An 18,144-nucleotide genomic window follows, 5' to 3' on the forward strand; every position below is an offset into this window, starting at 1 on the left:
TTCAGCCTCGACAGCTCTCTGTGATGGTGAGTTCCAAAGGTCCACAGCCCTTTGAGTGAAGAAATTTCACCTCACCTCTGTCGGAAATGGCTGACCCCTTATCCTGAGACTGTGACTCCCTAGTTCTAGACTCCCCAACCAGGTGAAATATCCTCCCAGCATCTACCCTGTAAAGCTCCTTAAGAATTTTATATATTTCAATGAAATGAATGCTGGCCTTGACAGCAATGTCAATGTTCCCTGAGCAAATAAAGAAAAAACTCACATTCTTTTAAAACTCATGGGAATATAGGCCTAATCCACTCAATATTTCCTCATTGGATAATCTTCTCATCCCAGGAATCAGACTTTCACTCATGCTTTCACTCCCTCCAAGACAAATATATTCTTCTTTAGATAAGAAGACTAAACTTGCTAAGTGTGGTCTCACCAAAGCCCCATACAATATCAGGAAGACTTATTTACTGTTATACATGCGAACATATGAATTAGGAGCAGGAGTAGGCCACTCGGCCCCTCAAGTCTGCTCCACCATTCAATAAGATCATGGCTGATCCGATTGTACTCAACTCCACATTCCCACCTACCCCCGATAGCCTTTCACCCCCTTGCTTATCAAGAATCTACCTAGCTATGTCTTAAAAATACTTCAAGACTCTGCTTCCACCATCTTTTGAGGAAGAGAGTTCCAAAGACTCATGACCCTCAAAGAAAAAAAATCTCCTCACCTGTGTCTTAAATAGGTGTCCCCTTATTTTTAAACAGTGGCCCCTGGTTCCAGATTCTTCCATAAGAGGAAACATCCTTTCCACATCCACCCTGTCAAGCCCCCTCAGGATCTTACTCTTCTAAACTCCAGCGGATATAAGCCTAGCCTGTCCAACCTTTCCTCATAAGACAACCCACCCAATCCAGCTATTAGTCTAGTAAATCTTCCCTGAACTGCTTCCAATGCACTTACATACTTTGATAAATAAGGAGACCAATACTGTGCACATTACTCCAGGTGTGCTTTCACCAATGCCCTGTATAACTTTCTGTCTCCTTCCCTTTTTGAATAAAGGAGTTACATTTGCTACTTCCCAGTCTAGTGGAACCTTCCCCAAATCTAGGAAATTTTGGAAAATTAAAGCCAACGCATCAACTATCTCATTAGCCACTTCTTTCAAGACCCTAGGATGAAGTCCATCAGGAGCCGGGGACTTGACAGCCCACAACTCCAACAATTTGCTCAGTACCACTTCCCTGGAGATTATAATTTTCTTCAGTTCTCCCTACCTTCCTTTTCATGATTTACAGTAAATTCTTTGCTGTTCTTTATATTCTGTCCGATCTTCTGACTAGCCACCCATCCTTGCACAATTATATGCTTTGTCTTTAAGATTGACACTATCTTTAACTTTTTTAGTTAACCACGGATGGTAGGTCCTCCGCTTGGAATTTTTCTTTCTCGTTGGAATGTATCTATTCTGTGTATTCTGAAATATCCCTTTAAATGTCTGCCACTGAACCTCTATTGACCTATCCCTTAACTTCATTTGCCAGTTCACTTTAGCTGGCTGTGCTTTCATGCCCTTATAATTGCCCTTGTACCGACTCCTCTCCCTCAAATTGAATGTAAAATTCAATCATATTATGTTCACTTCTACCAAGAGGCGCCTTCACTATGAGGCCATTAATTAATCCTATCTTGTTGCACAGTACCAAGTCTAGTATTGCCTGCTCTCTCGTTTGCTCCAGAACAAGTTGTTCTAAAAAAGCTTTCCCAAAAAATTTCGATGAACTCCTCATCTGGGCTGCCTTTGTCCATCTGATTTTTCCAGTTCATATGTAAATTAAAATCCCCCATGATTATTGTCGTAACTTTCCAACAAGCTCCCATTATTTCTTCCTTTATACTCTGTCCGACCCCGTGCGGGTAATGTTAGGGGGTCTGCACACCATTCCCGAAAGTGAATTCTCACCTTTATCATTTCTCATCTCTACTCAAGCCATCCTGGTTTCATGAACTTAGGTCATCCCTCTCTAATGTGCTAATTCCATCATTAATTGACAGAGCCACCCCTCCACCTTTTCCTAGCTTCCTGTCCTTCCCAAATGTCACATTCCCTTCAATATTCAGGTCCCAATCTATGTCAACCTGCAGTGATGGCTGTCAGATCGTACTTATAAATTCCTATTTGAGCTATTAGTTCATCTGTTTTGTTTTGAATGCTATGTGCAATCAGATTCAGAGCCTATAGTTTTATCTTTTTATTAGTTTTGTAACCTCTAGCGTTATCTGCTAATTTACTCTTAGGGCAGAATTTTTAGGTCAGCGTGCGGGTGCAATCGACGGGCCTGGGAGTGGCCGGGGAAGGGACCGCCACCCGCGATTGGCCCCCGACTGTGATTTCACACTGGCTGGCCAATTAATGGCCAGGTAGCGTGAAACGCGCACTGAAATGCTTAGCACGGCTGAGGTGGAGGCGGGAGGAGGGCGGGTGCTGATGTAAGCGCCGGGGGGAGCACAGAATGAAAGCTCCCTGAAGGTAGAGAGCTGCCTCAGGGAGCGGAAGAATTTAAAAACGATAAAGAAAGATATTAAAATCCAGAAAAAAATGTCCATGCATCAGAGTCAGTCACCTGAACATGCTCATGATTAAAATTTTGTCCATACGTTTTTATATTTTTGATTTAATAACAGAAACCTCATCCCGCCCTTGAATGAGGTTTCATCAAGAATGCAAAGTCCGCCTGGCAGATTCGCCCCATGCCAACCTTAAAGTTGGACGGACCACGAAAGATCGGGGACAATTGGAACTTTCATGGGTTTAATTGCCCTCTTAATTGCTGGTGAGCACGCTTCCGACTTCTGCGCCCGCCCGCTGACCAAAATATCACTCGAGCTTGGGACGCTCGCCCGACTTCATCACATGCTATTTTATGCTCGAGCAGGTCGGGCGTACACCCGCATGCCAAGTTTAAAATTCTGCCCTTAGGTTTGTACTCTCCAATCTCTTCCTGTCACGGTCTGTTTATCATTTCCCATAGAAGTATATTTCTCTCTTGCCTTGCCTCTACTCTATGATTTACCACCGCTTCCCAAATTTGATCCCTCGCCCCCACTATTTAGTTTAAAATCCTCTTCACTTCTCTGGTTATGTGGCTCGCTAGAACACTGTTCCCAGATCCCTGCTTAAGCCTGGTTGAAATTTAGAATTTATACAGTAAGTTCCAGTTAGATGTTAAATGCAAACAAAATTAGATTTTTAGAAACTGATTAAGATTCCCTCATTCACCCAACTCTCAGCACTCTTGATCAAAGTAACACTCTGGTCCTTTGTAATAAAGGCTAATAAACTATTTTACTTTCTAATTGCATGCTGCACCTGCTTATTAATGTTCTGTGATTCAAACACAAGGACACTAAGAACCTTCTGAATGCCAACATTACACACTCTCGCAATTTGAGAAAAATCTGCTTTTCTATTTTTCCTATCAAAGTGGATAACTTCTGCACTCTGTACTCCCTCTGCTATGTTTTAGCCGACTCTTTTAACCTACCAATATCCTTTTGCAGCCTCCTTGCATCCTCATCAGAGCTTATTTTTCCACCTAACTTTATATTGTCAACATTCGTTCCCCTCATCTAAGTCATTGATATAGACTATAATTAATTAAAACCCAAGTACTGATCCTTGTGATACCCCATTAGCTCCAGCCTGCCAACCTGAAAATGACATATGTCCATCCGTCCATTTGTCCAGTCACTTGCCCATCCGTTTACCTGTCTCACTCTACATACATACATATATATTAGAGAGAGAGATTTTAAAAAAATATTATATGCATATATAATCATAAAATATATCACCCAAACCCCATGGGCCTTAATGTGTGTACAGTACAGCACCTTCACAAATGCTGTTGAAAATCCAAATACACTCCATCCATTGATCTTCCCTTATCCAGCCTATTGTTACAGCCTCCAAAAAAGATTTTACAAACTTGTCAATCACAAATCCCCTTTCATACAGCGCCTTGTTAAGATGCCCCTAATAATAGATACCAGCCTTTTTCCTACTGTTGACATCAGCCTAACTGGCCTGTAGTTTCCCTTTTCTCTCTCCTTCTTTTCTTGAATATTGGGGTCATATTTGCTACCTTCCAATCCATAGAGACTGTGTAGATGAATTGAGGCAAATCAGAATGAAGCCACCTCCTTAAACACTGTAATATTTATATATATGTATATATATATGAAAAAAAATGCATGAGAGTTGTTTCAAGGTTGCAATCTCATGTCTGGTTTAGATGACAGTTATAAAGCACTCAAAGCTTAGCTCTCACAGTTTGAGATGTCATGTAAACTGGGAGATGAGATTATTGCCTTGTAATGACTCCCTGCCATTCATTACTTCCAATCTGATGGGAAAATACAGCTTGTTTGGGTCTTAAGACTCATTTTTCTCTAAGAGGGTCGATTCTGCCATGTTATTTCAGAATTAATTTACCAGATCTCTGTAGTATTACCCCTACAGTCAGAAATGCCTGCGTGAGAGGAATGTGTTAAATCCAGGCAGAGGTGACGGAAATGATTGCCTACTCATTATCAACCTCTGCAAGAATATGGAGGAATAAAAATGTCCCAGTCTTCAAGCTGGTAGTGAAAATTTTAGGTATTAAGATGCTTTAGTAACACTGGCGAAACATACCCATATTAAAATGAATTGATTCAATGCTGACAGTCTCAAATGCAGCATCTTTGACAAGGATAGTAACAATTTATCCCTGGAAGTAAATCCATGATGCCCACGGACAGCTATATTGAAGCCTTAAAGACTAAAATGCACCTCTACAGAAACTTGCATTGATTTTATCATTATATATTTACCCATATGAACATTCAATAAACTATGATGTACAATGCAAGCAAGAAGTCAGATTTAACATCAGCTGAATAATATAAAAGCATCTTAGCTTTTGATATTTAGGCAAATTGTTTTTTTTTTAAATGATTAACTCTGTATGATTGCTTGCAAAAATATAAACTTGGCAAATTTAATAAAATAAATTGTTATCTGTGTTGTAGGGTGTTCAGTAAAATCAGTTCTCTCCCTATCAAGTAGGTACTGAAGAATTCAATTTCACATGGAGAGAAAGCCAGGATTAATATCAGCATAAACTGCATGGATAGAATTGAACCTCTACCTGCTATTGGTAATCCAATCAAGCTATCACATGCTTAGCCAATGAACCAAGCAAGGCTATTAAGTGTGCAAGTCCAAAATAGCATTTTCCCCAGGCTTTGAGAGTAAACTGCAGAAAATCTGCATGTCTCCCCTTGAAATCCATTTGATGTTAATCTCTGAGGCATTGTATTGTGTTGCATTATCAATAATAAGGTTTAATTATATCATTTGTATCTGTAGGGTTACAAAGACATTTACATCATCTCAAGGTTTATGAGAGAGAAACTGAAAGTGGTGCAATTAGTTATATTAATCTGTTAGGTTTAAACATTGATCCGTTGTCAATGGTCCTAGATATAGATGCATGCTGTGGGTACAGGCTCCTTCTCTATTTTATTGTGATTAAGAGGCCACACACACCCCCCCGTCCCCGAAAACCCGAGGGTAAATCAAAGTAATTAATGTAACTTTTCAGTGGAAGCATGACAAATAGTTTATTTTTTCTTTATTCTTTGTTGGGATGTGGGTGTCGCTGACGTGGGCAACAAATGCTGGCCATCCCTAACTGACCATGAGAAGGCGTTGGTAAGTCATCTTCTTGAATACAACTAAGTGCCACGCTAGGCCATTTCTGAGTGCAGTTAAGAGTCAACCACATGGCTGTGGGTCTGGAGTCACATGTAGGCCAGACCAGGTAAGGACGGCAAATTCCCTTCCCCTAAAAGGACTCAGTGAACCAGATGGGTTTTGCAACAATTGAAAATAGCTTCATGGTCACCATTACTGAGACTTGCTTTATATTCCAGAGGTGATGGTATTGTTGCTGCACTAGTAATCCAGAGAATCAGGGTAATGCTCTGGGGACCTGGGTTTGAATTTCACCATGGCAGATGGTGGAATTTGAATTCAATAAAAATTTGGATAATGATGAACATGAAACCATTATTGTAAAAGCCCACCTGGTCCCTTAGGTTCTTACCTGGTCTGTCTGGCCTACATGTGACTCCAGATCTACAGCAATGTGGTTGATTCTTAAATGTCCTCTGAATAAGGGCAATGGACAATAAATGCTGACCTAACCAGCAACACCCATGTCCTGTAAATGAATTAAAACATATATATTAATTGAATTTAAATTTCACTAGCTGCCATGGTGGGATTTGAACCCATGCCTCTGAATTACTAGTACAGTGGTATTATTAAGCCACCATTTCCCCCTATGCTCGCTCGCTATTTATTTGTTTGTCATGATTGAAGGGATTTTGAATTTTTGAACTCAGCCAGTGTTTATCTAGCAGCAAATAGACTTTGAGGGGATGAAACTGGTCTATGCCAGCAGCACAAAACAGGCTTGTGGAGAATCACAGTCAATTGTTTATCATGTCTGATCTTTACCCCGCCCCCTCAGGGCTTTTACACCTCCCCTCACAGCCTCTCAAACCTGGCCATCCGATCCCCTCACTCCTTTTCTAGGGCCTGCCAGTCAGATCCCATCAATACACCGTGCTTAACTGACCACCTTTCCTTCAGGCACTGCCTGTAGTCCCAGAAGCGGCCACCATATGAACCTGGCGCTGCTGGGTCTATAGTGCTGCCTGCCAATCGATTGGCCAGCTACACTATAAACTGGGACTTCCTCCCCAGCTGGAGGCAGTAGTCTTACCCTGAGTCAATTAATGCCCCGGTAGCATAAAATAGCTGCGGGGTAGCGGCTTTTGGGTTCCCAGCTGACTTTTCAGTCGGGGGAGGTCTGGTGAATATGACTCCCCATATAAGCTAGCTCATAATTTCGATCAAACTATGCTTCAGCCAGATAACTGTGCGGAGGATGTTACAATATGATAGACATGTAGCAAAACCCTGCAGAAACACAGAACAGTCAGTCATCCTAAAAGAGGAAGCTGGGATAACATTTCAGCTGCAACCTTTCATTAATATTGAGTATGCTGAAGGGTTACACATGAAAAGTTAAGCTACTAATCTTTCCCTTACAGAAGACTTTGTTGTGCATTTCCAGCAGCTTCTGTTTTTCCTGTGTTATATACAGCAGGCTTTTCAAAGCTCTGCAATAATATTTATGATTTTTATCCCCCTCTCAATTGGCGAGCTGCTAATCTGGTGTATTATGAATAGGTTGTTTTTCTTTACAAACTAAAAATTGAACGCTATTAAATGAGCTTGAAATCAATTTTGCAAGTAATGCAGACATTTCCCATAGCATTGCACATAATTTAAGGCCAAAAGTTTTGGAGTTGCATTAAGTGACGCATAAATATGAAGAACTAAGAAAAATCACCACCATTGTTTGGTCCAAATTATTAGTGCCTTATATTAAACAATAGGAAACACATTATTCATTCACTTGTTTTATGATGAATACATTTAATATTATCATTACCTAAGCTCTACATAAATCAGAGATAAACTGATTATACATGACCTTTAATGTCTTATTAATAGCTGAACACATTAAATACGAGTTAAATCACAGTCTTTGCAAACACTTTCTTGATTATAGTTATATATCACCATGAATGAATCACAACACCCTAATTAGGTGTAGTATAAATCTACCGAAAGTAGAAATTTTTGCTCAATATTCCAGACTGCTTAAAACTAATATTGTATTACCTTGCAGGATCCCATTATTTTTGTTCTTTGATACTTTGACACTTTTCCAGATATTGATACAGAACTCTTTGCAAGCTGTGCTACTTTGTTTACGCGGGTACAGCGATGTTGTTATGAAGGATAAGCCATTAAAAATTAGCCCTGTAATTTAATATAAGCAGATGAGCAGCATAAATGGAAACAAAATTAAGCAACTTGATATTTCATGCATCACAGTGATTGCTTTGTGAGCCATAAGGAGATGAACACAGCAGCTTGAAGAGAACATTTCAGCTGGGGGGTGGGGATGGGGCAGGATTGGGTGGAGAGAAGATGGAAAGGATGTTGATCCTTTATAAGCAGTCAGTTGAATTTGGCTTCCCACTACCTGTACTTAATCCAGTTATGTTGGTTTGTGAATGGGTAACTGTATTTGATCTATTATAGAAACATCCATTCAATCTTAAAGAAATTAGGAAGAAAACTGATATTGTTATGGAAACCTAATGGCGATTATCCTTGCTGCACAAAGCATCTTCTGCATGTACGTAGAAGTTGCTGCATTCTAAAGTAATTCATTTTGAAGAGCTTTGAACATTTCTGCTATGATAATTTTATTTTTTTTCTTTGCTTTTCCTAACCACACAGTCCCCAAGCTCCAAAACCAAATATGTGTGGCCTAGTGGCCAGAAAGAGAGAGTAAATAGAGAAAGTAAAAAGACCGATATAAAGTTGAAAAGGAATGGCATAGATTTTCAACTTGCTGCCCAGATGTAAAACTGAGGTTGCAGATCAGTCATTCACTATGGCAGCTGTTCTTTTTTTCATTTAAAAAAAATTACAGGACGATTTGCATTCATATAATGCCTTTGATGACCTCAAGACCCCTTCCTGTGCTTTGCAATCGATGAAGCCCTTTCGAAGTACGATCAGTGCTGTAATGTAGAAAGCATGACAGCCAAATCATGCACACCAAGGTCCACATCCAACAGCAGGATAATGACCACATAAACAGTATTAGAGAGTGTTGGTTGAAGGATAAATATTAGTCAGGACGCCATGGAGAAACCCCTTACTCTTCTTGGAAATCGTCCTTTGGAATCTTTTCTGTCCGACAGAGTGGGAAGACTGCACCCTAATTTAATGGGCTGAATTTTACGTGACACCGTGTTCCTCGTCTCCCCGACTAAAAAGTTGGTCAGGAGCCCACCCACCAAGAAGCAGGCTGCCCTGCTGCTTGAGGGGCATTAATAGACTCAGTGTGAGATTCCCGCCCCCCATCTGGGGAGGAAGTCCTGCCTTAGAGAGCTGCCAGACAATCTGATTGGCCAGTCTCAGCAGCACCAAGTTCAAGTAGCGACCATTGCTGGTACCATAGCCAGACCCCGAACAAGAGGAAATTAAGGGGCAGACACCAGTGAGAAGGTGGGGGGGTCCAGAGACAAGATAGGGTGGGGTGGGGGGGAGGTTGCCTCCGATGGGCACAGGGGATCCGTAAAGAAGGTCACCCCCACCCCACTTTTGGCCAACATGAACCTGTGCTGTAAAAGCTGGCAGGCTACTCACCTGGCATGGGCCTCCCCCCTGCCATAGGTAAAATAGGAGTGGAGATGTGCTGAGGCACTTAAGTGGCCAGTAATTGGTTGGGGTGGGTGGAAAGGCAGTGGGCAGGCCACGCGCTGCATTTTACAAGCCCCCCTGCCTTCAGACATATCAGTGGGGTGCCGTAAAATCTAATCCAACGTCTCATCCAAAAGAAAGGAAACAATCAAGCAGTTTCTACCTGATCTGGCACATCACTTGGATGTCCAGGTCTAGAGATTAATTGGACTGTATTTTGCACTCATACTATTGACCGCTGATTTTCACCCCTGCAGTCATAGCATTATCACCATAGAGTCGTTATGGCATAGGTGGAGGCCATTTGGCCCATTAAAATTCTGGCTTTACATTTGAAAATAATCTAAAACCAAGAGAAGCTTAGCAATGTTAACCTGCCTTCCCTTGATTGAATGTTGGTTCAATAGCTTAAAAATCTTTGTAATGATTGGCATCATGAAGGATATGTTTGAACTAGCTCTTGTGTACCTTAGCTAAGTATTGTTTGGAGACAATCTTACTCCTTTGAACGCCAGTAGTGTCTAACAGATAAAGGGGGATACAATTATGGGATGAAGCATGTATTTTTCTAATAGTCTGCTCTCCTCTCCTGAAGACATCACTCATGCTGTCTATTTGTACCCAAGTTTCCTGACAATCTCATTCAGTTCCAACGTCATGTAGAAATGGGTATTAATAAACAGAAATCATGGTGAACAATCTCACCTGGTTGGGACGCACTGAACTTGCACATCGTTTTTAAGTACGAAAAGTAAAGGGCGGAATCTCCTGGTCCCGCCAGCAGAGGGTTTCGTGGCAGGTGAGAGCAGACAATTCGGAGAGAGGCCAAGAATCGGAATCCCACCGGCAGGAAAAAAAGTCGGAATTTCCCCCTCGCCACTTTCTTGGCTGACTGAGTGTGGGTCAGATTTCCCACTGACCCATGACAGGAACCCCAGCGCCATGCATTAGCATGTCATGAATACTTATGAATACGCGGAATCACGTTCCCCCCTCCTAATTACGTGCCACACCAGCGGGAAATTAGACTGGTCTCATTCACGACCGGATATAAGTGGTGTGCAGCAGTCCACCCTCACTTCGCTCGTGACTTCAAGGTGAGTGCAACATTCAGTGCCAACCTGCGACAGCGTTGCTCTGGGTCCTCAGCGATACCAGTGTTAGCACACGCTGGTGGGGGTTTATGCTTGGGCTGTTCATGATGGGTGCCGGGCTACACTGGGACAGCAGCATTGTGTGCTGTGTGCCTCAGGTAGGACTGCACTCTGAAAGAGAGACCAGCATAGTGACAGGGGCGGGGGAGGGGGGTGGGAGTAAGTAGATGATGGAGACATGAGGGTGAAGGGGTATGATGGGTTTGGGGGGGCAGAGAAGAAGACTAAGTTGTAAGGGTGAAGGGAGTGTTATGATGTTTGGGGAGGGCGGTTTCACGATGACAGGCAGAGGGAAGATTAGGGGTGGGGAAGCTGGAGGCTGACATGGACACTGAAACGCAGACACAGAGGGCGGATAGATGGGCATGAATGTGAAGGGCTGCATGCAGGCGCTGGACTGGGAAGTGGGGTAGGGGTTGGCGTTAGGTGGCACGTGAGGGAAGGGTTACACATAGATCATGAGCGGTGTCAGGGGGGAAGGCTTGCACAAGAGGGATGGGTTGCACAGAGACTCATGGAGGGGAAATGTCCTGAAGGAACTCGTGAGCTGAGTAAAAGATAATCGTAGTCCCTAGACTGGGGTCAAGAAGTCGGGGTGAGAGACTAAAGGCAGTCCTGTGGGTCTGTGGAACACTTAGCTGGGGTGAGAAATTAAAGGCAGTCCTGGGGCTTTGCAGGCCATGCTACAGGGCTATGTATGGCACGCACACTGTCTTCCCACTCCAGGGAGGAGAAAGGCCTGTGTGCTCAATAGGTATCAGGAACAGCTTTCTGTGTAAGGCGTGGTCCTAGTCTCACACTTGGGCCTGACAGGGTATCTGGCTCAGTACTGAACTGCAGATAGGATGGTCATGGTCAGGGGAGACATCTGTAGCCTGTAAATAGGGAAAACATAATAAAGTGGGGTATACTCAAAGCTCTCTTGGAGGGTGGGGTGGGGTGGGGACGGGGGTCGCCTCTGTATGTCACCGGGCACACAGCCTCAAGATGGGGAAGGGTGAGGTCTACATGGGGCATGGGGACATCAACAGTGATGGGTTCGGGGGGAAGGGCAGGAATGTCCACCAAAACGACAATGGGATCCAGGTTTACTGCGGGTGGCTGGAGAATCACCAGAGGAGCTCTACTGGCAAATTGTGAGGTTCAAGGAAGATCGTGGAGAGACCTGGACACTGACAGGAGAAGAGTCATAGCTGGTCTTGAAATAAAATGCGACATCACCGCCTTGAGACCTCTAAGTTATGATGCAGTTTAAAATCGAAACTAGAAAGTAATCTGCACGGGAGGGAGCTGAGACATAGAAACATAGAAACATAGAAAATGTGAGCAGGAGTAGGTAATACAGCCCTTCAAGCCCACTCTGCCATTCAATATGACCATGACTGATCCTCTAACTCAATGCCATACTCCTGCGCTCTCCCCATTCCTCTTGACGCCTTTAGAGTCCAGAAATCTATCTATTTCCTTCTTAAATATATTCAGTGACTTGGACTCCATGTGGTAGAGAATTCCACAGATTCACCGCTCTCCGAATGAAGAAGATTCTCCTCACCTCAGTCCTAAATGGCTTACCCCATATCCTGAGACTGTGACCCCTTGTTCTAGATGGGCCAGCCAGGGGAAACATCATCCCTGCATCCAGTCTGTCCATCCCTTTCAGAATTTTATATATTTCAATAAGATCCCTCTCATTCTTCTAAATTCAAATGAATACAAGCCTAGTCGGCCCAATCTCTCCTCATACGACAATCTTGTCATCCCAGAAATCAGTCTGGTGAACCTTCGCTGCACTCCCTCTACGGCAAGTATATAAGAGACCAAAACTGCACACAATACTCCAGTTGTGGTCTCACCAATGCCCTGTACAGCTGCAGTAAGATATCCTTGCTCCTGTACTCAAGTCCTTTCACAATGAAGGCCAACATACCATTTGCCTTCTTAACTGCTTGATGCACCTACATGCTTGCTTTCAGTGATTGGTGTATAAGGACACTCGGGTCCTTTTGTACATCAAAATTTCCCAATGTATCACCATTTAAATAATACTCTGTCATTCTGTTTTCCCTACCGTAGTGGATAACTTCACACTTATCCACATTATACTGCATCTGCCATGTATTTGTCCACTCACTCAACCTGATACTGAAGCAGTCCATGTCCAAATGTAGCAAGACCTGGACAATATCCAGGTTTGGGCTGACAAGTGGCAAATAACATTCCACCCAACTGCCAAGCAATGACCATCTCCAACAAGAGAGAATCCAACCATTACCCCTTGACGTTCAATTGCATTACCATCACTGAATCCCCCACTATCAACATCCTGGGGGTTACCATTGATTAGAAACTGAACTGGACTAGCCATATAAATACTATGGCTACAAGAGCGAATCAGAGGCTAGGAATCCTGTGACGAGTAACTCACCTCCTGACTGCCCAAAGCCTGTCCACCATCTACAAGGGACAAGTCAGGGGTGTGATGGAATACTCCCCGCTTGCCTGGATGAGTGCAGCTCCCACAACACTGAAGAAGCTTGACACCATCCAGGACAAAGCAGCCCACTTGATTGGCATCTCTTCCACAAATATTCATTCCCTCCACCACCACAGTAGCAGCAGTGTGTACCATCTACAAGATGCACCACAGGAACTCACTAAGGTTCCTTAGACAGCACCTTCCAAACCCACAGCCACTACCATCTAGAAGGGCAAGGGCAGCAGACACTTGGGAACACCACCACTTAGAAGTTCCCCTCCAAGTCACTCACCATCGTGACTTGGAAATATATCGCCGTTACTTCACTGTCGCTGGGTCAAAATTCTGGAACTCGCTCCCTAACAGCACTGTGGGTGCACCTACACCACATGGACTGCAGCAGTTCAAGAAGGCAGCTCACCACCACCACCTCAAGGGTAATTGGCAATGGGCAATAAATGCTGACCTAGCCAGCCACATGAACGAATAAAAAAAAAACAGAAAGCAAACGGACTCCTCCATCCTTCACTCTAGTCTGTTGACTGCCTCTCACAACTCTTTGCATCTCCAGCATGTTTGCTCATCACCTGACTCAGACTCAGCGGGAGCCTGTTCTCCATCTATCCTCTGAGTGCCAGAGACCTGGGCTGTCACTGCCTCCCCATGCCGTGGGGATGTGTCAGTGAGGTGTTCCTCAGAATGTGACCCTGAGCCTAATCTAGATGTGTGACCCACCAGGGTGTGTGTCTCCGCACTGGTGGAGGGTGCAGATGAACACAGTGATGGGTCATCTTCAAATGGAACCTCAGAATCCTCCTCTGAGGTGGCCTCGGGGCTGGGGCTTAAGTTGCCTTTGCTGCTCTGTCTGGACCTGCTGCTGCCTGTTAGAGAGAGAAGATAGATTTACTTCATGAACAGGCTGAATACAACATTGCATCTGTCCTGTGAATGTCAGGATGTGATCAACTCATGGAGGGCTCATTGAGGGCCGTACTGGCTTGCTGAGAGAGGCTGACCTCGCCTTTGGCACGTGAGAAACCTCTGTTCTCGCCTGTCAACTCGGCGGCATCTTCCTTGAATTTGGAGAGCTTCTGAATGTCGGCCATCCCTCCTCCAGTCTGGGATCTCTTCCTCTTGTTGTGGGCAAGCTTGGCCTGCATGAAGACAAGTGGATGAGAAGGGATGGAGCAGAGGCTGGGGAGCTGTGCATGCCTACTGGTATGCTGAGCCCTCCCCAGTAAGGACTGAAGGTGCTGCCTGTGCAGGATGATAGATGAGATGCTGATGATTAGGCTTTCAATGCTGACTCCTCCCCCAGTAATATTGTGAGAGATCCCTGAGCTGTGTGACACTTTGAGTGCATAATATCATGGTGACTGAGTGTGTTTGGAGTGAGCTGAAGATTGACTTATCATGGCGGTGCAGATGAGGTCATTCAACCTCTTCCTGCACCAGTTGGCATTTTCCCGGTGGTTGCCCGCAGAGCTGACCTTCTTTTCCGCCTCCCAGGCTGGTGAGGTAAGGTTGGCGTACATCCTGGATCCATCCCTGAGAAAAAGAACCTCCCAGTGCTGGCAGGCACCTCTAATTGAAACCTCCAGGGAGCAGTGGCTCAACCTTGATGCACCCTTCTTGTTCCTTGGGCCCATCTCTGGAATTTTCAATCACACTGCAGGGCTGCAGACAGTAATGTGTGTGTTCAGGTGGCATTTAAATATGGTGCCAGGAACCTCGACCCCATGAGGTGGCAGGGCGGGCGGACAAATCAGTGCCTGCTGCACCGATTGATCCAGCGAACAGCTCATATCTGCACAATTAATGAGATTTCAAGCGTAAGATTGGGCATGAGAACCTGACCTGCCAATCAGCGGCAATCTCGCCGCTAATCCCACCCGCCATGCATTTAGTCTCCGGAATGGAAAAGTCCATCCAAAGTATCGAACAATCTAGCAATCATTTGTGTGCACTAAGCACAACACATTTAAGAACTTGCACTGTAAAAGCTTTTCAATTTCAATTTTTAATGCAAAATAATACTGGTTCCATGAAAATGCAGTCAAAGAAACTAAAAATTTATCTTAGGTTTCAGTGAGGGTAATTATTTTTTTGTTTAAAAGTTGTCGAGAATATAACAATAATGCACCAAAGAAATAACTTATGTTTCTGGCTGCGTCTGAAATTTTATATCTTTTGTTTTGGACTAGCCTAATTGCAGAAGGTTTGCGTATATATTTCTTAAGCCTGAAGGCAGAGCCATTATAATGAACCAAGATGCATTGGAGGCAAGGGTTGACTAATGGGCAGATTTTGGGCCCATCTCTGGAATAAATTTTGTGCAATTATATACATAACGCACTTGCTGTCAAGCTTCCTCTGTCTCTTACTCTATAGGTATTTGCTTTACATCCCAATTATATATGTCTACTGGCACACATACACAGGAAATTTTACCTCTTAAGAGTTCAATCAATAGCGATTTATTCAAGTTGTAAAAGATTATATGGCTGGATGCTGGGGCTGGGAGAAGAGAGGTTGAATTGGGGACAACTGGAAAAATATTACATAAATTGTTAACTTACACAGGCCTAAAACGTTCTTCATAGAAGTAGTTTCCTCATTATTTCAGGACTTTTAAAAAAATCTTTTGATTCTACTTCAATTGTCACACATTTTCTCTTTTCACCTGCATTCCTTTTGTAACACAAAGAAATTGGAAGTCTTGACCTGTGGTACTTCAGTTCTGTGCGACTGGACAATGGTTCAACCTACTGACAATCTAATAGCAGTGCACTTGACAGTGAGTTAATTTTTGCTAGCTGTTCTACCAATAGAAATGCCTAAAGTAGTTCTGATCTGCTCAATACAAAAGCAAAATGTTGCAGATGCTGGAAATCTGAAATATAACAAAAAAAAAGATGCTGGAAACGCTCAGCAGGTCAGGCAGCATCTGTGGGGAGAAGCAGAGTTAATGGTTCAAGTCAAGGTGACCTTTCATCAAAAGATGAAATGATCAAATGATCTTTTGTTCTTTTATATGGAGGAGGCTACCACAGTTGAACACACTACTGTTTTTGTTTGAATGCCAGACATATGTACTTTTCAACGGGAGTCATCTATGGTGATTAGCAGCAGGAATCTTAACTGAATTGCTCCCTCCTTAACCCCAGGGCGCTGAAGTGTGATCTAATATCATGGCCAAGAAATCCTGGGCAGAGAACTTGGTCTACGTTAGCGGAGTTATCACCACGCCCAATCTTGTTTACATTGAAGTTCACAAAACAATACCTCAAACCCTGTTTGAAGACTCATTTCCTTGTCTCACTGTCATTTTTATTTGCTTTGAAATTAAAAAAAACTTGGCAATATTTTCAGAGTCAATGGAAAATAAAAAAATCAAAAGAATGATGGAAAATTGGCATTCGCCCAATTCCTGCTGCTGGCACAGGCCAATTTCACCGAAATTACTTCCCTCCCTTCCCCCCCAACTGGCACTAAATCTCCCTCCTCTCAGGCTGAGGATACTGAGGTCAACTGCAAGTGCTCCACTGCTGAAATCAGCTAACTCAGCACTGACTGGGATTGAACCTGGGAACCACCAAGCTGCAAACCTCAGTGTTATTCATTACTTATTCTTTTACATTACAAAATGATTACACAAGGGCTCTCTTGTGAGCTAATCCATTCTGGGTTACTCATTAAAAGATGCGGCTACTGGAACTTTGCACAGATAATGACCAATGGACACAATATCAGCAATGTATACTTTCTTTCAAAAGCAAAATTGGAAACAGGTGAACACATTTCTTGAGCACTGCTTTTATATCATCTTTTATTATTAGGCTATAATCAATGGCAGAAATGTCCAAATGTTTAGTCTCAATGGGCTACATAGGTATGTACCACAGAGCTTCGGAGGCATATATGAATATAAATCCAAGTTTAGATTAATTTGCAAGTATCTCAAACTACTAATCCTAACAGAACTTCCTGTGTGAATTTGCCCACCATTGACGTAACAATACTAAGAATAGCCCCTCTAATAACCCAAGCACACATCTTTTTTGTTTATTTCATGGGATGTGGGCGTCGCTGGCAAGGGCAGCATTTATTGCCCAGCTCAAACTGCCCTTGAGAAATTGATGCTAAGCTACCTGCATCATCAACTACTGCAATCTGTGTAGTGCAGGCACACACAAGGTGCTGTTAGATAGAGTCGCAGGATTTTGAGGGAGTGAATGTTTAATTTGGTGGATGGGATTAATCCAGTTAAGCGGGCTGCTTTATCCTGGATGGTGTTGAGCTTCTTGAGTGTTGTTGGAGCAGGCAACTGGAAAATATTCTATCACACTCCTGACTAATGCATGGTAGATGATGGATATACTGGAGGTGAGTTACCCTCCACAGCATTCCCATTGCCTGACCTGCTGTTTTAGCTATAATATTTATGCGACTTGTCCAGTTAACTTTCTGGTCAATGGTGACACTCAGCATGTTGATGGTGGAGAATTCAGTGACGATAGTGTATTTGAATGTCAACAGGAGATGGTTAGACTCTCTTGTTGGAGATCGCCATGGCTTGCTACTTATGTGGCACAAATGTTACTTGCCAATTATCAGCCCAAGCCAGAATGTTTTCCAGACCTTGTTACTTGTGGGAAGTGGGCTCCTTCAGTATCTAAGGAGTGGTGAATGGAATTGAACACTATTCAATCATTAGCAAACACCCCCACTTCTGATATAATAATGGAGGGAATGTCATTGATGAAGCAGCTGAAGATGATTGGGTCTAGCGTACTGCCCTGAGGGACTCCTGCAACAATATCCTGGGCTGAAATGATTGGCCTGCAAGAGCCATGATTATCTTCCTTTGTGCTGTACGCAATTCCAATCTGTGGACAGATTTCCCTTGATTCCCATTGATTTCAATTTGACTCATTCTCATAGGTGAAAACCAGTAATGAAGATAAATAAGTGCACAGAGGACTAAGCTGGTGGTGCTTCAATGATCTAATTGCCATGATGTACTGCACTTTGGATACCACTTGTTTCAAAGGAGATTTCAAGATTCTATTTCAAATATTTAGTTTAATGCCAATCTTGTTCCAGCCAC

General features: G+C 43.3%; 1 protein-coding gene across 1 annotated transcript in view; it reads left to right on the forward strand.

Moving 5' to 3' along the window:
- Positions 1–18,144, forward strand: part of LOC144686219 (contactin-associated protein-like 5) — a 738,881-nt gene that overhangs the window by 184,579 nt on the left and 536,158 nt on the right. The window lies entirely within an intron of this gene.

This window comes from Cetorhinus maximus, chromosome 11 (assembly GCF_964194155.1).
Source record: "Cetorhinus maximus chromosome 11, sCetMax3.hap1.1, whole genome shotgun sequence".
NCBI lineage: Eukaryota > Metazoa > Chordata > Chondrichthyes > Lamniformes > Cetorhinidae > Cetorhinus > Cetorhinus maximus.